Source organism: Panthera leo, chromosome C1 (genome assembly GCF_018350215.1).
Source record: "Panthera leo isolate Ple1 chromosome C1, P.leo_Ple1_pat1.1, whole genome shotgun sequence".
Taxonomy (NCBI): Eukaryota; Metazoa; Chordata; class Mammalia; order Carnivora; family Felidae; genus Panthera; species Panthera leo.
In genome coordinates, this window is record NC_056686.1 from 15,309,329 (window position 1) to 15,333,190 (window position 23,862).

The 23,862-nt window shown below is 38.6% G+C and overlaps 1 protein-coding gene across 17 annotated transcripts in view; it reads right to left on the bottom strand.

Annotated features, from left to right (window-relative positions):
* EIF4G3 (eukaryotic translation initiation factor 4 gamma 3) overlaps positions 1 to 23,862 on the bottom strand; it is a 313,590-nt gene that overhangs the window by 174,912 nt on the left and 114,816 nt on the right. Inside the window, exon 1 of one of the 17 annotated variants that reach the window (XM_042952617.1) lies at positions 22,828 to 23,039. The exons of the other annotated variants lie outside the window; for them this stretch is intronic. The gene's annotated coding sequence lies outside the window, so the exon portion shown is untranslated. Of the gene's footprint in view, positions 1 to 22,827; positions 23,040 to 23,862 lie in introns of those variants that run through there. 17 annotated transcript variants of the gene reach the window in all.

Here is a 23,862-nt window from a genome sequence, read left to right on the forward strand (position 1 = left end):
TTGACTTCTTCAGGTAAGTGGTGGTCAGTTATTTTCTTATTGTACTTTCAAAGTGAACATGTTATATTAACTCTCTTATAAGATTATGTATTTCGTAATAATTTTTCAAACAGTAGGGACTTAAACAAAAGTAAGCAGAAGGATTAGAAATGGTGAGGCTGGGCTTCCACAACGCATAACGTCTGGAGCTATACGGCACATACGTACTATTCCGGATGCTGGCAGCAAAGTGCAGATAAATGCACAGTGCCGGATAGAACGGCAAGTCAGTTACGGATGAGTAAAGGATTACAGATCGGCTACATGACACCTTAGTCTAGGTTAGTCCAGCTGTACTAATATAAATTTTTTATAAATTCCATCAACACAGGCATTTGAATTTCTACAGCAGAACCCTACATCCTGGGGGCCACAATAGAGGAAAACACCTGATAAGTTAGGTTGACTCAGGGATGGGGATTGGCAAAAAAAAAGAAACTAAGAAAAGAAAGGGACCTAGGGATTAATGATTAATGATAGGATCAAGACTAAACAAAAGGAATGTAAAAGCTGGAAGGGGCTTGTCACACTGAGAATCAAAAGGGATTACAGAATTTAAGGGTTGTAGGTGGCAAATAAAACTGAACAGGGAAAGGCAGAAGATGAAGGCTATGCTCAGACAAATTTAAGATTTTCAAAAACTTAGAACCAGAAAAATTCTAGGCACAGACCAGATCTAGACTGGTCCTCTTCAACAGAAATACAAGCCATATGAGTAATTTAAAATTTTCTGGTAGCCACATTAGAAAAAGTACAAATAAACTGGCAAAATTAATCTTAGTAATATGTTATTTAACCAAATATACCCATAATTTCAACCTGTACGCATTATAAAAACTGAGACATTTGGTTTATTTTATAATTTCTAGCACTTCTCAATTTGCACTAGCTGTTTCCTGTGCTCAAAAGCCCCAGGTGGCTCTAGTGGCTATCATATTGGACAATGCAGGTCCAGACTTTTTGAAAAAATATGGGTTGTTCTATTATGTATCCACATATGGTTGCTCTGAGGAAGTGAAAAAAGGGAGGCTGAATCCAAGAGTCCACAGCAATGGTTGTAAAGGCCAAAAATGAATTCTAGAAGTCTTCAAGGTAGATGGCAGAAAGCAAAGTGGACAAGTAAATTCTGAACCAAATGCTAAAATCCTCAAATGGGGAAATCTGCCTAGCACAATTAGGGGTGATATCAATAAGAGAGCAGTATATGCATTTACTGCACATGTCAAGGGCAAGGACCCAGAGAGAGTAGTGAAGGGTCAGAACAGTGCTCATTAAGCCTGCCTCCCAAAATATGAAGAATGTAAGAAAACAAGTAAGATCCACTTGAAGGATTCCTAGGAAAGTAAGTTACCTAAATTTCAGAGAGTAAGGAGACAGAGGGAGGGTGAGAATTCAAGGAAAGGGTGGTAAGGAAGAAACATGATAACAGGACATTCCCAGCAGGTTCACTAGCAGAGACTCTACAGGCACTCTGCTATGGAATAAAATTATAAGCAGATAAGCAAATAAATAGTAGACAGCAAGTTTCCTGATTCTAGGCCTATTCTGGACCTTAAAGAATAGTCATGTAAATTTTGGAATATTTAAGTCACATAAACCTTGGCATATTTAATCATCTCAGAATTAAGTGGCTTAAATACAGAACTGGAAGTCTGTAAGGAAAATATCTTGCTTTAACTTTGTAAGATGACCTTTTCCAAAAACAACCATTTGTGCCTAGCACACGGTATGAACTATGCAAATATCTGGCATCCATATATTTGTGGGAAGAATGGCCTACTAAGAAAATTTTGCTATTTACTCAACCACATCATCTTAATAGTAAACTCTGGTAAGTAGAAGGCCATATAGTCAATAAAACAGCTTTTAAAAAGGTTTAGGAGCGCCTGGGTGGCTCAGTCGGTGAAACGTCCAACTCTTGATTTTGCCTCTGGTCATGATCTCACAGTTACAAGAGTTATAAGAGTGAGCCCCACATTGGGCTTTGCACACCGACCACCCAGAGCCTGCCTGGGATTCTCCCTCTCCCTCTCTTTCCACCCCTCCCCTGCTCACCCACACTCTCTCAAAATAAATAAACTTAAAAAAAAAAGAAAAATGTTTAAAGAAGAAGGGACCTGGGTGGCTCAGTTGATTAAGTGTTCAACTCTTGAGTTTGGCTCAGGTCATGATCTCATGGTTTCTGAGTTTGAGCCCCCAGATGGGATCCACGCTAACAGCATGAAGCCTTCTTGGGATTCATTCTCATATTCTCTCTCTCTCTCTCTCTCTCTCTCTCCCCTCCCTCCCTCCCTCCTTCTCCCCCTCCCTCTCCCTCCCTCTCTCAAAACACATAATAAACATTAAAAAAGCTTTCAAGAGGGGCTCTTGAGTGGCTCAGTTGGTTAAGTGTCCCACAACAGCTCAGGTCATGATCTCCCTGTATATGAGTTCAAGCCCCGTGTCGGGCTCTATATGGAGAGCTCAGAGCCTGGAGCCTGCTTCAATTCCTGTGTCTCCCTCTCTCTCTGCTCCTACCTCACTCATACTCTGTCTCTCTTTCTCTCTCCCTCTCTCAAAATAAATGTTAAAAAAAAAAAAGTTTCAAAGAGAACTCAAACCACATAGATCCTATTTACCACAATATAGCTATATGGACTCCTGTATCTTAAGTCACCTCTAACATTGTCTTATAGCCATAACACTGGGCACCGGCATTGTCCTGTAAAAAATTTAATTTCCTCCAATTTTTCATTCTCATAAAAATCCAGGAAGATAATAGAGTCAGGCAAAGATCTTCCCCTGCTTACACTCTCTCAAAAATAAATAAGCATTAAAAAAATACGTATGTTATAAATCAAAGTCTGTCTAAATCCAAAGGATGGCTCTAATAGATGACTTGGGATAAATCTGAATGAACCTTCAGCGAAAACAATATATATACAACTAATCTTCCCAAATACTAATAAATAGTGTATCATCTCTCCTCTATACCACTTTTTTTTTTAAGTTTTTTTGAGAGAGAGAGAGAGAGAGAGAGAGAGAGAGAGAGAGAGAGAGAGAGAAAGCTCATGAGCAGAGGAGGGGCAGAGAGAGAGAGGGAGAGAGAGAATCCCAAGCAGGCACCACACTGTCAGGGCAGAATCCAATGAGGAGCACAAACCCACAAACTGTGAGATCATGACCTGAGCCAAAATCAAGAGTGGGATGCTTAACTGACTGAGCCACCCAGGCACCCCCACCCCACTTCTCCCATTCCTGTCTTGAGGCAAAACAATTCTTGCCTTGATGTTGATGTAGTTAGGAAAACATTTCATCTGTTACAATAAATGTTTTATGATACTGATTTACAATAAGGGAGAAAACAGATAAACTTTACAGAAATGCCATGTCATCATTTCAGGTATGATTTTCAAATTTTTTCATCTTGAACCCTATAAAAGGGTTAATTCTAATAAAAGACTGAACAACAATAGATCAGATACCACTTTTAATTTCTTTTGCTAAGGATTCTACAGACCACTGAACGAACAGCAGAAAGAGAAGACCGTAAAGAACCAGTGAGAGGCCATAATACACTTCACAAAATAAAACAGAGCACGCATAAACCAGAACTGTGCACTTGGACTTTTTCCCAAACACATCATAATGCAAGGAGGATTGCTTCTCAAAGCAAATAACAGATGTGCTACTAGGACAGAATTTTTCCTTTTCCTGTACTGTAATGTTTGCCTGACAGTTAACACTGCTAAATGATTTCTGGAAAAGTTCACAGATGAACCTCACTATGTTTGTAGGTAATATCAAGGTCATCACCATGGCGTTCTGAGGAGTTACCCTGGGATTTCTAAACCACTTTAAATATCAGCTTTGCCTGAGGTGTAAGTTGTGTTTGTTTGTTTGTTTGTTTTTTTAAACAATTCTGCTGGGGAAATAAATAATATAGTCAAATAAAAAATAGTCAAACTAATAAACTCTTTTACAATATAAGACAACAATATTTAATGATATAAGTGCCTATGTAGCAAGGTCTGATTTTCAGCACTGATGAACAGTTATGAGATGATACTAAAGGGTTTAGAAAAAGTCCCAGATGGTTCCCAGAGGCAAGGGGGGGGGGGGGGGGGGGGGGGATGGGAGAAACAGGTGATGGGGATGAAGGACAGCACACGATGTCATATATACCACGTGATATATGGAAGTATTAAATCCCTCTATTGTACACCTGAAACTAATAAAACACTATATGTTAACTAACTGGAATTTAAATAAAAACGTTAAAAAAAAAACCCGCAAGAGTGGGTAAATAAAAACAAATTTAAAAAACGTTAAATACTCCAAAACTATCGTAGCATAGGAGATGCCAATGTACACTTACTGGGATTTCAGGGGCTCTACGTTCATCATTCGACTGAACTCTCACACCAGCCTGTGTTGTGGGGCAGGCACACTTTGTTTTATTGCCCTTCACATTACTGAACTTGGCAAATACTGCTTTTTTTTTGTAAACAGAAGGTTTGTGGCAGTGCTGCATCAAGCAAGTCTAACAGTGCTTATGCTCACTTTGTGTCTCTGTGCCACTTTTTGATATTACAGTATTTCAAACATTTTCATTATTATATTTGTTATCATGATCTGTATGAGTAATTACGACTCACTGAAAGCTCAGAAAATGGTTAGCAATTCTTCATAGGAATAAAGTGTTATTTTTAATCATTTTTAAAATTTTTATTTATTTTGAGAGAGAGCACGAGCGGGGGAGGGGCAGAGAGAGAGAGAGAGAGAGAGAGAGAGAGAGAGAGAGAGAGAGAGAGAAAGAACCCCAAGCAGGCTCCACACGGCCAGCCCCGAGCCCAGCATGGGGCTTGAACCCACAAACCACGAGATCATGACCTGAGCTGAAAACAAGAGTTCAACACTCAACCTACTGAGCCACCCAGGAGCCCCTAAAGTCTTTTCAAAAAAAATTTTTTTTGGGGCGCCCGGGTGGCTCAGTCGGTTGAGCGTCCGACTTCAGCTCAGGTCACGATCTCACGGTTTGTAAGTTCGAGCCCCGCGTCAGGCTCTGGGCTGATGGCTCAGAGCCTGGAGCCTGCTTCCGATTCTGTGTCTCCCTCTCTCTCTGCCCCTCCCCCATTCATGCTCTGTCTCTCTCTGTCTCAAAAATAAATAAACATTAAAAAAAAATTAAAAAAAAAATTTTTTTTTTAATGTGTATTTATTTTGAGAAACCGACAGACAGAAAATGAGTGGGGGGATGCAGGGAGAGAGGACAACACAGAATCTGAAGCAGGCCCCAGGCTCTGAACTGTCTGCACAGAGCCTGATAAGGGGCTCAAACTCATGAACCATGAGAATACGACCTGAGCCAAGGTCAACCAGGTCGAAGCTTAACCAACTGAGCCACTCAAGCACCCCGCCCCTGAAGTCTTTTTAAATTAAAGTTATATACATTGTTTGTTTTAGACAATTCTGTGTGTGGCACACTTAACAGACTACATATAATATAAACATAATTTGTATAGTCCTGGGAAAACCAAGAAGTTCCATTTGGAGGGAGGTTTAACATCCAAGTTCTTATAATTTTTTTTAAGTTTATCTATTTACTGGGGAGGGATTCACAGGGGCAGAGAGAGAGAAGGAGAAGGAGAAGGAGAAGGAGAGAGAATCTCAAGCAGGCTCTACACTGTCAGCACAGAGCCTGACGACACAGGGCTCAGTCCCACAAACCGTGAGATCATGACCTGACCTGAAACCAAGAGTCAGACGCTTAACTGACTGAACCACCTAGGCACCCCACAAGTTATCATAATTAATAAGAGGTAGAACTGGGATTCATAACCAGGTCTGTGTTTTTAAAAAGAAACTTCATTTGTGCTCGCTTCGGCAGCACACACACTAAAACAAAAAACTTCACTTGAGTGTCCAACTTCAGCTCAGGTCACTCAGCAAACTGAGAATTCGCTCCTGTGGTTTATAGTGCGGATGTGGGGGTGGAGCTCCTTGCCTCAGAAAAAAATATGGGAAGAGTCCAGGATCAATCTCTTTTTTTAAGTTCCACTGATAGAGAAAATCTTGCTAGGACTCGATCACTGTTCAACTGGTGGGCTATCCTCGAGGACTCTTCAGAAATGCTCCAGCAGAGAGCAATCACCTCTGAACGGAATCTCTTCTCAACATCAGACACATGATTGTTAGAAAATTTAAAGGAATCTATTTTAAATGCTATCTCCCACAAACGCTGCACTTCCTTAATTGCGGCTTTTGGACATTTTTAAATGAATGTTTTAGGCAGTTCAACTGTTCATTAGGTCATAATACGTGTCTCATTCTACATTCACACGATCCAATCACTCTTTCTTACCTCAAAAATAGATCTTCAATGAGCATTACCCTACACACATTGAAGTGTACTCTGTATTATTCAACACCCATCTAACGGCTACACTTTCTTGCCAGTATTCCTATTAACCAAATATTAGAAGTATTTACCATAATAAACAGAACTCTAGCAAGAGACGATTTTGACAAACTGATTTCACATCATATTCTGTAAACTGAAATAATCAGCGCAAAAAATAATGAACCTTAACTTCTCATATTACATTTCTTTAAATACCTTAACATATAAAATCAGTTACTCAGAGACAGTATATCTTTGTACCTAACCACCATGACTCTATATAAAAGCTTATTTGTTTAATATTATGTTTAATAATATTAAATAATTTATTATTAATAATCATTTATAAAAGTAATAATTTGTTTGATTATGTTTAATATTCAGGCCAGAAAATGAAATCACTTGCTCAGAAAAGGAAATGAATACTATATTCAATATATTACTGAACTGGTTTTTAAAACCCTAAATCCCTGTCATGGTATCCTGATCAAGGACTTTTCCAGTTTAGGAATCCAATCTTAATTATTTAATTCATGACAACAGTACAGCTGGAATATTAAGAAAAAATTCCCAGACACTTCCTCAAAATAAACCTTCCTCAGAGCAAGCTCTCTAAAGATACAACAACAGAATATCAGACTCTTTTTTACTTAGTTTTGTACCTATAAAAAAAAACTTTTGCTGAATTGTACAAAAAAGTTAACAGTACCAGTCAGGAAAAAGCTGGTCTGTTTAGCCAATTAAAGCACCACGCAAACAGCCGCAAAGTGACACCTCTGGAAAATTTCATTTAGGGCTATTTTCATCCACCAAAAATTTAAGGACTTACTTATGGTTCAGACGACTGTACTAGTTATACAAGACAATGAGTCTTGTCATTTAAAATTTGAAAGCAACTGTACTGCAGCTTCGAATCCAGGAAGACTTGGTTGTACTGAAGCCAAAAGCACCTGCAACCAATGTGCTCTTACTCTGCTTGTATTACAAGAGTCAATTATACAACACCTGTCAGAACAGAATTTTGCCCTATCATCAAAATAAATCAGAATACGTTACCAATACTGTAAAAACTATTTGAATACAGACTGTGATGCAAAGTGTATTACCAGTATGAAGTTATTAACTGTAGACACTAGATAGAAATGGTTTCTGAAAGCCACCATCCTTAAATTAAGAAACAGCCCAATTCATTATGTTTCTATCATCTAAAAGTGTTCCTTTCACTGAAAGCTGCTTCCAGCAAAGAAGACCTAAGAAGTCTCATTTAGGCACGGGTATTTCCTGTTCCACAGCTTTGGTCTCACACTGCAATCCCCTGGGCCCCGTCCCAAGCAATTAAATGCAAATCTCTGAAGAATGGGACCCAGGCATCAGAAGGTTCTAATGGCAGCCAGGATGAGAACCACTGATAACTCTTCTCATTTCTGAGCAGTGTGACATTATGTGCAACAGAAAACACTGTCTGAATTTAACACTATTGCTGTACTCTTTACACTTAGATCAACATTTAAATGCTACGGTTTGTCACCTTCCACTAGACAATGATGGACTCATGACAGAATGGCTTTCACAATCTACCTAGATCTGACAGGCTACCCGCTTTCCCACAACAGTAGCTGTACTGCTCCAAGTTCAGCTTTTCCCTATACAGCATGACAACTCAGTACCAGCTCCCCCAGGTTACTGGGCTAAAAGCACTGGTCTATCCACGAGATATCACTGAGTTCCCAGGCAGCAAAGGCATTCTACAATCTGTGTACCGCTGTCTCTGTGCTTGTAACATCTGGGTCAGCTATTCGTTACACTTCCTGTACTTTCTACATCTCGACTACTTTTCTCCCTCCATTCCTCCCATCTTCATTTAGTTTCTGATATCTTCTCCTACTTTTTCATCTGAAACGTTTCTAGCCAGAGTCCTGATTCTCTTCATTCGTCACACTGGACAGAATCTTCACTCTAGGTCCTGCTGCTTCTCAGGACTACCTCCTCCTCCACTAACTTCTTGAATTCCAAATCTAGATGTACAGCTCTACATTTAAGAATCAGAAGCTTAAATATTGTGTGGCTGAATTTTTTAAAGCCCCACATTTGCAGCAAATTTAAGTTGTTTGGGTGACTGTTTTTACTATTTGATAAAAATAAAGTTGTAAGTGGTGGCTGTATTCCCGAAGTATTTATGAAAGCTCAGTTTGTTAAACTAAACCTAAAATAAAATACTAAAGGGAATTAGGAGAAAACAAGGAAGAAGGCCAAGAGTTGGGACCTGAGGACACTGACCTGGTCCCTTACCAATGGGACAACAGAGCTAAGGTACCTGAAGCAAACCATTTCATTTTTCCCCACTCCACTCTTCCAGCACATAAAACGGGAGTGATCACATACATCTTATAGTGTTCGTGTAATGATAAAATAAATAAAGTGAATTAAGAAATGCTCTGAAAACTCTAGCCTATAGAGTAATCTATCACCAAGATATTATCTTCAAATAATCTGATAAGAGGAGTACACAATAAATACGAGTTCATACTGTTATAATTCAAACTATATTAGGAAGGACAGCTTTTAGTGAAAATTATTTCTAAATGTTTCCACAGTCAGGCTTTCCCACCACAGTCCATATCTGCTAAGGAACTGAAATTTGGGGGGCACCTGGCTGGCTCAGTCAGTTAAGCGTCTGACTCTGGATTTCAGTTCAAGTCATGATGTAGTGGTTGGAGAGTTTGAGCCTTGCATCAGGCTCTCTGCTGTCGGCACCGAGCCAGCTTCAGATCCTATCTCTCACCCCACCCTCAATCACACACGCAGGCATGCAGTCTCTCTTGCTCTCTCACTCAAAAATAAACATTAAAGAAAGAAAAAAAAAAAACCTGACATTTTGGAGAATTTTTTATTCTGATTCCTACAGCATTAGATCTACTTTTAGAGCCTGTTGTTGCAACAGCTTCTAGTGTAAGATAGTCTTTTTCAAAGACCCTCTAGGAACAGCCACTCTTCAAGAAATCTGCATTTCTTAAGGCTTTTGGAGTAAGTCAAACTAAGATTCAAAGAAGGATGCCTTTTATATATAACCGGCTTTAAAAAACTTTTACCTTTTCTGCAAATTGTACAAAGTTTTATATTCCCCTTTTCTAGTATGCATTTCAACAGTGGGGTTTTTTTTTTTTTCCTCTTTTGGTTTTCTATCTTCCTAACTTCACTGTTATAAAAGCTAAAAGATAATCACTCTCAAAAGCAGAGATAATCTAGGTTCCTGATACTTATTTTCTTGGCCTACTGGCTAGCTGCCAGTTTTTCTGCCACTTCCCTCCCTTCTTAAAAGTTGCCAAATGCTTATGTAAATAAGCCAGCTGGCTTCTGAGTCATCACTTCGGTATCCAACTTCCCTAACTCCCAACATGAACCTTAATATACTCGATGAACTCTATTAACAGGCCTTGGAATTCTTCTATGTCTTTTTGAACATAAGCAGCTGGATTTTTAGTGATTGTTCTCACTCCGATAAAGTTGTTATTGGCACCTGTTACTCATACACTAGTAAGTGTATCTATCATTCCTTCTAAACCTACCTTTCCTCTTGGTAACCCAAGACCTTTTTCTCTAAACCTGCTACTGTTTTCCCAAAGGACAAAATCTCTATATACGTAAAAATTTTAAAGTTACTACGAAATTCAATAGTCTACATTTAGTTTAACAAAATAACTGGTTTGCCAACGGCTTCTTCATTATGGCACCAACGGCACAGGCAACAAGAGAAAAAACAGATAAATTAGGCTTAATCGAAATTCAAATTTCTGTGCAAAGGGCAATATCAACAGTATGAAAAGGCAATTGAGGACTGCATATATCTGATAAGGAAGTGAGATCTAGAAAATATAAAGAACTCCTGTAACTCAACAGCAACAACAACACAAAACAATTAAAAAGTGGGCAAAGGACTTGAATGGACATTTCTCCAAAGAATATATACAAATGGCCAATAAGCACATGCAAAGATGTTCAATATCGCTAATCCTTAGTGACATGCAAACATATTCTCTCTCTCTCTCTAACACACACACACACACACACACTTTTCTGAACCCATTATCAAGTTTGTTAAACTCAAAAGCATATTCTAAATGACAGCAGATAAAAGGTGGCCAATTCAAAGCTGGAAATAATTATAAGGAAAGGTAGTTACTACACAAAAGTTCTGTGTTAAAACAGATAATGCACTATGGCAATTTATAGCTGTATTTACAATCAACACCATCATAACAAGAAGTACACTAAGAATAGGTATGCATTAAAGAAAACTTACAGTCCCCCAAAGTACAATATAGCAATCTTCCACTCAGATCATTTGTTCATTTATTTAATTTTTCTTTCTTTTTTTTTTTCAAATTATTTATTTTGAGAGAAAGACAGAAAGTACAAGTGGGGAAATGGCAGAGAGAGGAGAGAGCTAGAAACCTAAGCAGGCTCCGCACCATCAGCACAGAGCCACAGAGCCAGACATGGGGCTCGAACCCAGGAACCCTGGTCTGAAATCACGAGTCCGACGCTTAACTGAGCCACCCAGGCATACCCATTTATTTTCAATTTTTCTATCTTCTATATGCCTTTAAGGCTATACATTTTCCTCTGAATAACATATCAAGCTTATGAGTAAGATTCACAAAATCTTATACAAAGTGGTATTTGTCATTTCAAAAGACAGCATTCTGTTTTGTTTTATGTTTAATTCAAGAGATTTTAAAATTTCCAAATAAACAGATTTTGTTATTTACTCCTACATTATGTTAAGATTATGCGAAGTGTAAAATTATGTTCAACTAAAACAAATTCTAATTCTTATAGGCTTTTTTATTTTTTTTTAATGTTTATTTTTGAGAGAGAGTGTGAGTGGGAGAGGGACAAAGAGAGAGGGGACAGAGGATCCAAAGCAGGCTCTGGACTGACAGCAGCGAGCCTGATGCAGGGCTTGAACGCACAAACCATGAGACCATGAACTGAGGTGAAGTTGGATGCTCAACCAATTGAGCCACCCAGGAGCCCCCTGATACACTTTTTTAAAAAACAATAATTAGGGGGGGGGGGGGCTGGCTGGCTTAGTCAGTTGAGTGTCCAACTTTGGCTCAGGTCATGAGCTCGTGGGTTCTGAGTTTGAGCCCTGCATCAGGCTCTGCGCTGACAGCGCAGAGCTTGGAGCCTGCTTTGGAATTCTGTGTCTCCCTTTCTCTCTGCTCCTCCCCTGTTCACACTGTGTCTGTCTCTCAAAAATAAACAAACATAAAAAAAATTGTTTTAAACAACAATTATGTTAAAATAATTGTGCAGAGTTTTAGCTTAAACATATAACTTAGATTTTGTTATTCTTTTGTTATTAAGCTCTAATTCTGTCACATATTCAGGAAAGGATGTAAATATGATTGAAATTTAACATTTTTCTCTTAGCCTAACATGATCAAATTTTGTAAATGCCCCTTAAGTAATTGAGAAAATAAAAATAAAAAGCATGACCTTAGTTAACAAAAGGTGTTTTAAAAAATTTAAAATTATTTCATTTAAATTATCAGTTGCGGGGGCACCTGGGTGGCTCAGTCGGTTGAGCATGAGACGTTGGCTCAGGTCATGATCTCACACTCTGAGTTCGAGCCCCGCGTCGGGCTCTGTGCTGACAGCTGGGAGCCTGGAGCCTGCTTCAGATTCTGTGTCTCCCCCTCTCTCTGCCCCACCCCTGCTCATGCTCTGTCTCTGTCTCAAAAATAATTAAAAACATTAAAAAAATAAATAATCAGTTGGTTTTTAAATCTTCTATTTTAATTGAATCACTAAAAAGTTACCTACATATTATTAAAGTTTGATATTTATGATGTTCAAGTCACTGATACCCTCATTTTTTCATGATTAACTATGTCCAAAATTTCTCATCCATATATTTTTCTGCTGACATACATATATATATATATAAAATTTATATATGTGTAAAGCTATATCGATTTAAATAAAAACAACCTTACTATTTGTGTGATTTAGCTATATCAGAAATTGACAAACTATGGCCTTGGCGCGTGTTTTTGAAAGGACAGCTAAACAAGATTTCTACATATTTAAAGGGAAAAGGAGAAGGTGGAGGAGGGGAGCCAGGAAAAAGGGTGATGAGGGGACTGACAGAGGGGAAGGGGAGAGAAGAAAGGGAAAAGAGTGGGAGCAGAATAATAAGCAAAAGACTATACGACCCACAAAACCCAAATTCTTACCAGCTGATCTTTAGAGCTTAGGTGTGCTCATCTATGTGAGAGGTTGGCAAATTTTTTTTTTTACAAAGGTCCAGCCAGTAAATATTTTAGGCTTTGCAGGCCATACAATCTCTAGCAACTATTCAACTCTGCAGCTGTAGCACAAAAACAAAACTCATAAATAAATTACTACGGTTGGGTTCTAGTAAAACTTTACGTACCAAAAACAGGAGAGGGGCCAGCTTTTGCCCTTAGTCCATAGTTTATGAACACCTGATCTCCATGATTATACTTACGGGTCTGTCCACTTCTCTGAGATGTCACTCTCCCACACTAATTAATTATGGATCTGATCATTTCATTTTACATTTGCCTTATATTCTCAACAAATTAAGAAAATAAGAGTTCATGATGTTACATCTTCTAGAAATTGAATCTTGCACTATAGGAATTATTTCTCTCCCACAGTTTTTGGCCTTGAATTCTATGTTGACTTGTAAAGGTCGCTTAAGTCTGTGTTCCTTTCATTAGCATTTTCCTATTAATGGTTCCATACATTTGTTTTCAATCTTTCTGCATCATGTTTAAATGCATATACCTAAATTTTGGTTTTTGACCAATCTGAATCACTGTTTAATAGAGGAATTTAACTTCATTATTATTATATAGTGACTAACATATTTCACAGTCCTACTATGTTATCACATTTACTTGGCATTATCATCTTTCATACATTTACTAAATTCGCTGGGGTTTAAGGGCACCTGGGTGGCTCAGTTGGTTGAGTGTCCAACTCCTGACGGCGTTAGCTCAAGTCATCATCTCACAGTTTGGTTCATGGATTTGAGCCCTGCGTTGGGCTCTGCGCTGACAAGTGCGGAGACTGCTTGGGATTCTCTCTCTCCCCCTCTTTCTCTGTCCCTCCCCCACTCACTCTCTCTTTCTTTCTCTCTCTCTCTCTCTCTCTCTCTCCCCTTCAAAAAAAAAAAAAAGCATCCTTGGAGTTTACTGGTTCCATCTTATTCTTTATTAGTAAGGAAATTATATATCCTTTTACCATTGTATGTGCCAGTTACTTACCTATTGTCTTTCACCACTAACCTACCCTCTAAGTAGGAAGCTGCTTTTACCTCCATGGCTCCAGACACCAGCTCCATTCAGATCAGAGCCTCTCAAAGCCATTAGAATGCCAGCAGCAGTATGCACACTTGATACTCGAAGTACCGGCCTCAGCCTCATCTAGTTCTCGTACCTAGTTTCTGTTATCCAAGGACCAAACTCCCTTCTCAGAAGTGTAAGCAACAGTCCCAAAAGACCCTTCCTCCAAGTTCCTAGGTCTGGCAACACCACCACTTCTCTCTCATTTCTTCAGCATTAGGGATGTTCGTTGCTTCCTGTGGTTATTAATCTCCGGATTGCCTCAGCATCCTCTTGACAATCAATCAGCTGGCATACGAAATCGATGTATTAAATCCCCTCTATTTGAAATACTTAGTACAACTGTTTTCTTTCCCCTGACAAAACATTAACAGCTGTACTGCTAAACTATTTCGGTTGTTGTGTTGTTAACTGTACTAAACAGGCAGGTCTAAATTTAGGAAATAAACTGTAAAAGAAGGTAGGCATTTTAATGGTGATCAAGAGTAGGAATTGAGGGGGCACTTGGGTGCCTCAATCAGTTAGACGTCTGACTCTTGAATTTTGGCTCAGATCATTATCTCACAGTTTGTGGGTTCAAGCCCTGCATCTGGCTCTGTACTGCCAGTGTAGAACCTGTATGGTATTCTCGCTCTCTGCCCCTCCCTCATTCGTGCTCACCCTCGCCCTCTCTCCCTCTCTCTCAAAATACATAAATAAACTTTAAAAACATAATAATACAGTGCAGTATGTGAAAGTAGAGTATCACTGGCAGGAAACTAAAGAAATTTTGTCTGTGAAGTATAACAAAGGATTGCCAACATATTTTTTTTTCTATATATCACCTACTTAGGTGCCTATGAAACAACATGCTGGGCAAACAGAAAATATACCCTATAAGAAAGGGAGAATTCAGATAGTTTGAGAGTTTATGATTCATAATAATAATAATAATGATAATAATAAGGGTACATCAACTGATAAAAAGTTTAAAATCAGGGATGCCTGGCTGGCTCAGTAGGAGGAGTATGTGATTCCTGATGTCAGCGTCATGAGTTTGAGCCCCACGTTGGATATAGAGATTACTTACACATGTAGGTATATACATATATACATAAATAAACAAGCAGCTTTAAAGTTTGCTTAAAATCTTTGTTTAAAAAAAGTTTGAGGGGCACCTGGGTGGCTCAGTCGGTTGAGCAACCAGCTTCGGCTCAGGTCATGGTGTCACAGTTTGTGAGTTCAATCCCCGCATCGGGCTCTGTTATGCTGACAGCTTGGAGCCTGGAGCCTGCTTCTGATTCTGTGTCTCCCTCTCTCTCTGCCCCTCCCCAACTCATGCTCTGTGTCTCTCTGTCTCAGAAATAAACATTAAAAAAAAAAAAAAAAATTAAAAAAAAAAGTTTGAAATCAGGGGCACCTGGGTGGCTCAGTCGTTTGAGCATCCAACTTCAACTCAGGTCATGATCTTGTAGTTTGTAAGTTCGAGCCCGGCATTGGGCTCTGTGCTGACAGCTCAGAACCTAGAGCCTGCTTTGGATTCTGTGTCTCCCTCTCTCTCTCTGTTCCTCCCCTGTTCATGCTTTATCTCTCTCTCAAAACTAAATAAACATTAAAAAAAATTTTTTTTAAGTTTAAAATCAGATTTATCTCTTCCTCTCAGCTAACTTTCAGCGTGAGTGGACACGTGAGAAAAAGAAATAGTAAATAAATTTATGCACTGAGGAAAAAACGTGTTACTTTGGTAAGTAAATTATGACATTTTATTTTTAGGAGTCATTTCATATATCAATATATATTCATTGTTCATAGTTACTTGATTCTACTTGCTTTAACTGTAACTTAACCTTTCCTTCACTATTCATTGACTGTATTTTTTTTAATTTTATTTTATCTTAGAGAGAGAGGGTATGCACTCGAGTGGAAAAGACAGGCAGAGGGAAAGAGATAGAATCCCAAGCATGCTCCATGCTTAACATGGAGTGCAATGCAGGGTTCTATCCCACGACCCTGGGATCATGACCAAAATCAAGAGTCAGACACTCAAATGACTGAGTAACCCAGGTGCCCTTCATTGACAGAATTTAAAATTACTGCAAAGCTACACTACATGTGTTGTCTGCTTTTTGACTGTTGAGTCATTGAAATTCACAATTTTTAGTTCTATAAAGATGCTAGCTTACTTTGTAGTTAGCAAAACACTTCAAATGAATTTAATCTGATCCTTGACAAAACAAATACAGTTGACCCTTGAAGAACTCAGGGATTAGGGGCACTGACCTTCCCTCACAGTTGAAAATCTACATACAACTTTTGATTCCCTGAAAACTTAACCACTAACAGCCTACTGTTGACCAGAAGCCTCACCAATGACATATACGTTGGATAAACATGTATTTTGTATGTTATATGTATTATACTGTATTCTTAGAATAAAGTAAGATAGAGGGGTGCCTGGGTGGCTCATTTGGTTGAACAAATTTGGCTCAGTAAGGAGCCTGCTTAAGATTCTCTCTCTCCCTCTGCTTGCATTCTCTAAAATAATAATAATACAGTAAGCTAGAGAAAAGAAAATTGTAAGGAAAATACATATATAGTACTACGCCGTATTTATAAAAAAAAAAAAAAAAAAAAAAAAGGTCTACCTATACACAGTTCAAACCTGTGTCATTCAAGGGTCACCTAAGCTTCTCTCGCTTTTTCCATTGCTTGCAAATTGAACTTCTCCCCTGCCATTAATCATGTATAAACACCATGTACCCATCTGTATGATTAAACTCAGGACAATACTCTATATCTCTATGGTACTTACCCCTTCTGCTGACCTTTCTCCTGTAGTCCTATCTGCCCACTTCCCCCAAAGCTCTCTGAATCACACAAATAGTGCCATGGATAGAGTTGAGCATCTCCCTTACTCATCCCCTAAAATTCATATATTGAAACCCTATACCCCAATATGGTAATATTTGGAGACAGGGCCTTTGAGAGACAATTAGGTTTACATAAGGTCATGGGGATGTGGAGCCTCCTGATGGGAGTAGGAGTAGTGCCTTTACAAGAGACACCAGAGAGCTTACATGTCTCTCCCTCTCTGCCACGAATAGAACATGACAAGAAGGTGGACTTCTGCAACCCAAGAAGGACCTCATAAGGAACCAAAGCAGACAGTACCCCGATCTTGGACTTCCCAGCATCCAGAAATATGAGAAATGAATGTCACCGTTTAAGCCACCCAGTCTCTGGTATTTTGTTATAACAGCCCAAGCAGACTAAGACAGATGGAATATGAATTTCTGGGGCAAATATCATAAGCACTTTGGATTGAATTGTCAGGCCGCTCCACTTCCTGACTTTCTTTACAATTTACTTGTTCAATTTCCCACTCCAAAATTTATTGGCATATGCTAATTTCTGTAGCTGAGTTGAAGTTGCAATTTCAGAACCATAAAAATCCAAAAAATCTGAATGTCACAGCTGGGTAAAAAATAGATTGATGGCAATAAAGTGAATCTCTCTTCTAAAAGCATGAGAAACAAATGCAATGTCAAACTCCATAGGGGTGAACTTACAAGGAAAATGCTGAGAGAATTCACTACCTATTAAAACAGATGAGTGGTAGCCATAGAAATCAAGAAAAAGCAGAATCAGACTTATAAATACAAAGAACAAACTGATGGTTGCCAAAGGGAAGGGGGGGGTAGACAAACAGGGGAAATGGGTGAAGAGGAGTAGGAGGGAGATACAGGTACGCTTCCAGTTATGGAATGAATTAAGTCACAGGAATAAATGGTGCACCATAGAGAATGCAGTGAGTGGTACTGTAATAGCCTTATATGGTGACAGATGGTAGCTACACTTGTGAGCACGGTATAAGGTACAGGGTTGCTGAATCACTATATTGTACATCTGAAACTATTGTAACATTGTGTGTCAACTATCCTCAAATAAGAAGAGGAGGAAGAGGAGGAGGAGGAGGAGGAGGAGGAGGCGGCGGCGGCGGCAGCCCGCCACAGCAGTGGAGGCTCACAAGATGTATCCAGAGAAGCAACTCTACATGTAAAGAGAGAATCCTAAACTTTTTCCTCCCTAACAAAGTTTATATAAAAATGAACATCATCAACAAAACTGGAGCCTATATCAAAGACAACAGAAGAAATGTGTATGAAATCACAACCAGTTTTTACAGATTGATTCTTTCAAAATTCTTTGGCTTTCTAAAACAATGTTGACTTAATGTAGGATTTTAAAACTTTCACTCTTTATACTTTAATATTTCAAAATACAAGTTCTCATCTTACATATCTGCCAAACAGAATCTACAATATGGGAGTTTAGGGTGAGAAAAGTCTGAATAATAATTACAACTTACCTATCATCCTTGCTGCAACATTTAGAAATAACTAACCAAAGAAACTTTGAAAGAAAATCACTGGGATTTTTCTCTATGCAATGAAAAGTATAATCAAGCATATAAAAATTACTTTAGGCATGTTTCATGGTAAGTTACAAGACTGCATAAAAAAATCAAATTCCCCTGACAGGAAAATATTTGGTGAACTCCTGCCTTATAAAGATGGTTGCAACTGTTTTATTAATAAAAACAAAAAAATGACAGAACAGGTGAAGTTCTCTAATCAAGTATGCCAATATTCAAATAAATCTCAACAATTAGAAGAAAATTAGAAGAAAAAAGCTTACCACAATTATTTAGCATGTACCAGATGAAACCACAAACATAAATGATGTGGATATTTTATAGGTCCTTGTAACTTTTATACTAATGACATCTGTAAAGGCATGTTAATTGACAAAGTGTTTTAAAGACAATATGCGATGAGGTTTTCAACAAGGTATACAATTTTAAGCACACATATAACCAACGGGAGGGGGAAAAAACCAAACAATTTGGCACCAGGAGGGCCCCCTCAATAGAGTCAGTACTGCAGATTTCTGAACCCACATCAAATCCCCCTATGTGCCAGGAATACAGCTTCAAAACACCACTCATTTCAAAAAATACTTCTTTAGATAGCCACAATGTGTTCCATGGGAGAAAGGGAGTAAAACACAACAAATTTTGCTTTGCTTTCTTTTTTTATGAAAATTCAATACTCCTTTATTTCAATAACAAAATGTGATAAAAATTTTCACAGCTTTCTCTATTTTATCCTGGTTATCAGCAAGGCTGTCATAGCTATCAAATCAGATTTTATTTGCTTCATGACAGAAATAAAAAAAAGATAAAAGCTTGCATGCAGTAAATAAAATCATTATTTATCTTAATAATAAAGAAAAAGCAGTTGTAAAGCCTGAAATAATTGGTCAAGAACTGCAAAGCAACATGAGACATTTTCTGTAATAAAACAAGACCTCTGAAAGGAAATTGAAGTCTGGAAGTTGGATAAAGTGAAGAGTTGTTCAAAACTCACTCTTTAGTAATCACGAAAACTGTAGTGTTTAAAAGAAATATCATGGTACACTTACCATGATGAGCATTGAGCAATGTACAGAATTGCTGAATCACTACACTGTACACCTGAAACTAATAAAACACTGTGTTAACCATACTGAAATTAAAATTTAAAACTTAACAAAATGAAAAAAAGAAGCAGCAGCAGCAGCACGACCAATCACCATACCTCAATGGAGAAGTCCTTTGCTTAGAATTTCAAGAGACAATGAAGACTCGAACCAGTGGACCATACACCTTCGCCATTCTCAGTCCACTACAAAACATGACTGAGTCGATCTCCCAGAAGAAAGAAGAGCCAAAAGAAATTTCCAGGAAAAGCAGGCAGAACACATTTATCACTCCACTTCTTGGGCAATATTCTGACCACGCCTTCTCACTAATTACTGTGAACATAGCTTAGGAGTCACACAGTGACATCAAGAGAAAAAACGAAAAGGCCTAGATGTTGAACCTGATAATCAGTGCCAGCCTGGTCTCCTTATTTTGTAATTTAGCTCAAATCTACAAAAATTAACTGAGTTAAGAAGCAAATGTTTAACTACAATTAAGCAATAAGTAGAAAACATTTTTGTTTTGCTTAAGATAATGCAAATAACAAACTCCTGATATTTTCTTCAAAGATAAAAAATAAAACAGTGTAAAAGTCTACCTGACTTTAAATTTAAAAATACACAATACAAAAGATTTTCATAATAAGAATTGGCTCCTCTGAATTAGTTTCTAAAACTTATGAAGACTTTTTTTTTAATAAGTGGTTCTCATTTTTTTTTTGTACATTTTTTTTTAACGTTTATTTTTGAGAGAGACAGAGAAACAGAGCATGAGCAGGGGAGGGCAGAGAGAGAGGGAGACACAGAATCTGAAGCAGGCTCCAGGCTCTGAGCCGTCTGCACAGAGCCTGACGTAAAGCCCGAACTCACGAACCATGAGATCATGACCTGAGCCGAAATCGAACAACTTGACTGAGCCACCCAGGTGCCCCTAAAACCTATGAAGATCTTAAAGGGAATTTAGTTCTCATTTAATATGAAGCTCTTGTTTACAATGAGAAAAACTGAGCATTACAAAGAACTTCCACTGGGTGAAACTTGGAAATAATACTGGCAGGGCTGAGACTCTTAAGTCTCCTGACTGCTGGATGAGGGTATTTTTCTACTTACTTTGAAATATGCCCCAAAAGATATTTTTTAAATTCCAAATTCCTGACCATTTCCTTCATAAATGCATTCTGGATTTAGTGACTGTTGAAGGGCTGCCATTTTAGGGTAACTGAAAAGAATCCACACCTTAAAAGACTGTGTCAAATCGACTGAACTTTGAAAACATCATTTTGGGGTGCCTGGGTGGCTTAGTAGGTTAAGCATCCAGCTCTTGATTTTGGTTAAGGTCATGATCCCAGGGTTATGGGATGGAGCTTTGCATTAGGCTCCACACTAAGCATGGAGCCTGCTTAAGATATTCTCTCTTTCAATCTCTCCCTCCCCCGTTCACACACTCGCTCTCTCTTAAAAAAAAAGAAAAAAAAAATTTTTTTAACTATTAGTCTTTTATAGTGTAATAGTCCAAAGTTTTTTACTTTGATTAAACAAAATCACCAGAGGGGAGAGGAGTGGAAAGATTCAGAAGTCATGTAACAAAAGAAAATACAAATAAAACCTTAAATTTCACATGTGCACGTACATGCACATACATACGTAAAATCTTATCTCAAAGGCAAAGAAGCAGGTGAAGAGGTTGCCACTGATGATTTAAGAAACAGCCTGGGAGCAATTTTCTACAATTTCTCTCTTTTATGTTTTAAAGCTATGAAATTCACTTTTCTTCAACTTAGCTACATTCATTTAGACCCTAATAGGTTCATTTTGTGTTAAAACATTGAGTCACAAACACAATCACTTGAAAAAAAAAAAAATTCACAGAGGAAAGGGGAGACTCATTAAAAAGGCCATGTGCCTTGGGGTGCCTGGGTGGCTCAGTCGGTTGAGCTTCTGACTTCAGCTCAGGTCATGATCTCACAGTCTGTGAGTTCAAACCCTGCATCGGGCTCTGTGCTGACGGCTCAGAGCCTGGAGCCTGCTTCGGATTCTGTGTCTCCCTCTATGTGCCCCTCCCCAGATTGCTCTTGCTCTTGTGTGCGCTCTCTCTCTCTCTCTCTCAAAAATAAATGAAACATCAAAAAAGTTTCCTTATTCTAGTCTTGAGTTGATTTGTGCACAAGAATAAACCACATTACTGCTAACAGAAAATGACCAAGGTTGGCTTCTTCTCTTATCCTGGAATGGATAAGCCAACGCAGGAGATAAGCAAAGACTTGGAAAATATCTCAAACTCTTGGGGAGAGCTTCTGAATTTCACACTAATACCAGTCACATAGCTAAATTAGAGCAGTTAGACATTCATTCACTTGCACACACACATATAAATCCTGAGGAGAACCAAGTCTGACAGGCATGAAAATAATAAAAAGCCACTTACTGAAAGTAATTAGCATCTCCTATTCTAAGGCAGGATTTTATATAATCTTCATAACAACTCTCTTAAAGGGTGGTAGGACTCTAATTCTCACCTATATAATGACATCATGTAACCAGAAAGAGAAAGACCAAGCCCCAGAAACCAGTTCTGTTGACAGTCCAAGCCTGTAATACATTTTTCTTCTGTTTTGAAGGCTATGAGTTCCATTATGATCCACGAACATATCAACTGTTAAACCTAAGGAGACCACGTTTCCCACAGAAATCCTCAATTTTCCAAGCATGCCAATTCAGAAAAACTTCCTCACTCTATCAACACATGTTAAGACACTGTTAGGAAGCAAATGAATCCATGTAAGTCTACCTGTGTCTGAAAGGAAAGAGAAAAAGGGGACTGTGAACCAGGTGCGATTTAGTGGGTTCCTTCATCAAATTAGGAATTATGGTAGCAAAACAGACCACAAAGAAAAGCAAGATAATACTTGGTGACCATTCTCCTAGGATTCTTGTGCTCTGACTTCTAAAGGCAATAAATGGCACACACAAAGGCAATGGTAGGCTCAACAACTGAGACCACAGCAAGATCACTATTTTTAAATGCAAACTTTGCATTTTCAAGCAGCAAGGTCTTTCAGAAAACTTAAGTGCTTTCAGCCAACTGCCCAGGTCAAATCATAACTTATAATAATAAGAATGAGAAACTGAAAATAAGTTTTCCCCTTATGTTACAGTGATCAGTACTTTCCTCTGAGGCTCAAAACTTACCTTGTTTGCCTATATAGTCAACATGGATCTGGGTTCCTTAATATGTATTTGTAAAATTTTAAAATATTTTCCCCTTCCAGCTGACACAGTGTTAAGCTTTGTCAATAGAGGGACCTATAGAAATACTGCAGAAGGAAAGAGTTTTGATTCCTGGTTCCTATCTGGCTTACAAATCACTTGGCTTCTCCAGTGATCAGTTGCCCTAGACTGCACAGCATCTTCAATGCCAGGCTTCTACAGCAATGAGCAGCGGCCAGCAGTACCCGGTGGTCAACAGTTGCCTCTATTATTTTCTTAGGCAGTTTTGTAGCAAAATACCTCCTCTAAGAAACCTACCTGTGAAGAGCTTTCCCTGAGTACTCTAGAAGGAAGAATTGTGGCAAACTGCAGAGGGTAGATTTCTAGTAAATTCCACCGATGTGGCACCACAACAACTTCTCTAACATTCAGTGAGTCACATCATGCCCTATTCAACAAGGTCTGGACCTCAACCCAAGATGGGGGAGAAGTCTCTTACCTAACACTACCAAGGGGAAAAAAAAGCAAAAACAAACACAAGACTTGGCTGGCCTTCTATGAATTTTAAAAACAACATATACTACGTATGAACGTGCTACACTTTGACCTTCCTAAAAAGTCCCCTAGAGGATTTCCAATTTTGAGTGAAGAACCAAACAAAAGAAGACTCTGCAGCAAGTTTAGGTTGTGATGCAAGTTGCTCTACCACATGGGACCTATGATCCAGCGTAACCATGGTTACCTGAAGTATCTAGGATAAACAGAGATGGTATAACAAGGAGCCTCTAGCCACTGCACACTGCAGCACTTCTTTGCTATAAGAGATTGGCACTAGAGGATCCAGCACTCCCCAACAGCCCATGGGGTGAATTTCCAGCAAGTTCCACAGGTAGGATTTTTAGCAAATTCCACTGGTATAATACTACACTGATCTCTCTACTATTAGGTAAGCCACAGCCGTGCACTCTCCATTATCAGCCCTGGAGAAGGAGGTTCTCCCATTTGTATTCTGTCTCAGACCCAGGAGAAGCATCTGCTTCTTGTATTTGCTACTTGTATATTTTCTAGAGTTCTCTTTCTTTAATAAGCCAATCGCTCATCATTCCAATTCGTTATACTGAATTCTCTTTTATTAGGTAATCTCTACACCCAACATGGAGCTTGAACCCACAACCTCAAAATCAAACAAGAGTCACATGCTCTATTTACTGAGCCAGACAGGTATCCCGTGAATAACCTTTTATATGAAACCTTCCCCATTCAAATTACCAAATGGTTTTTCCCTCCTGGTTAGACTCCAACTAAAATACCATTATCAACAGCGTGAGTGTTCTCATCAGTGCCATGAAAACC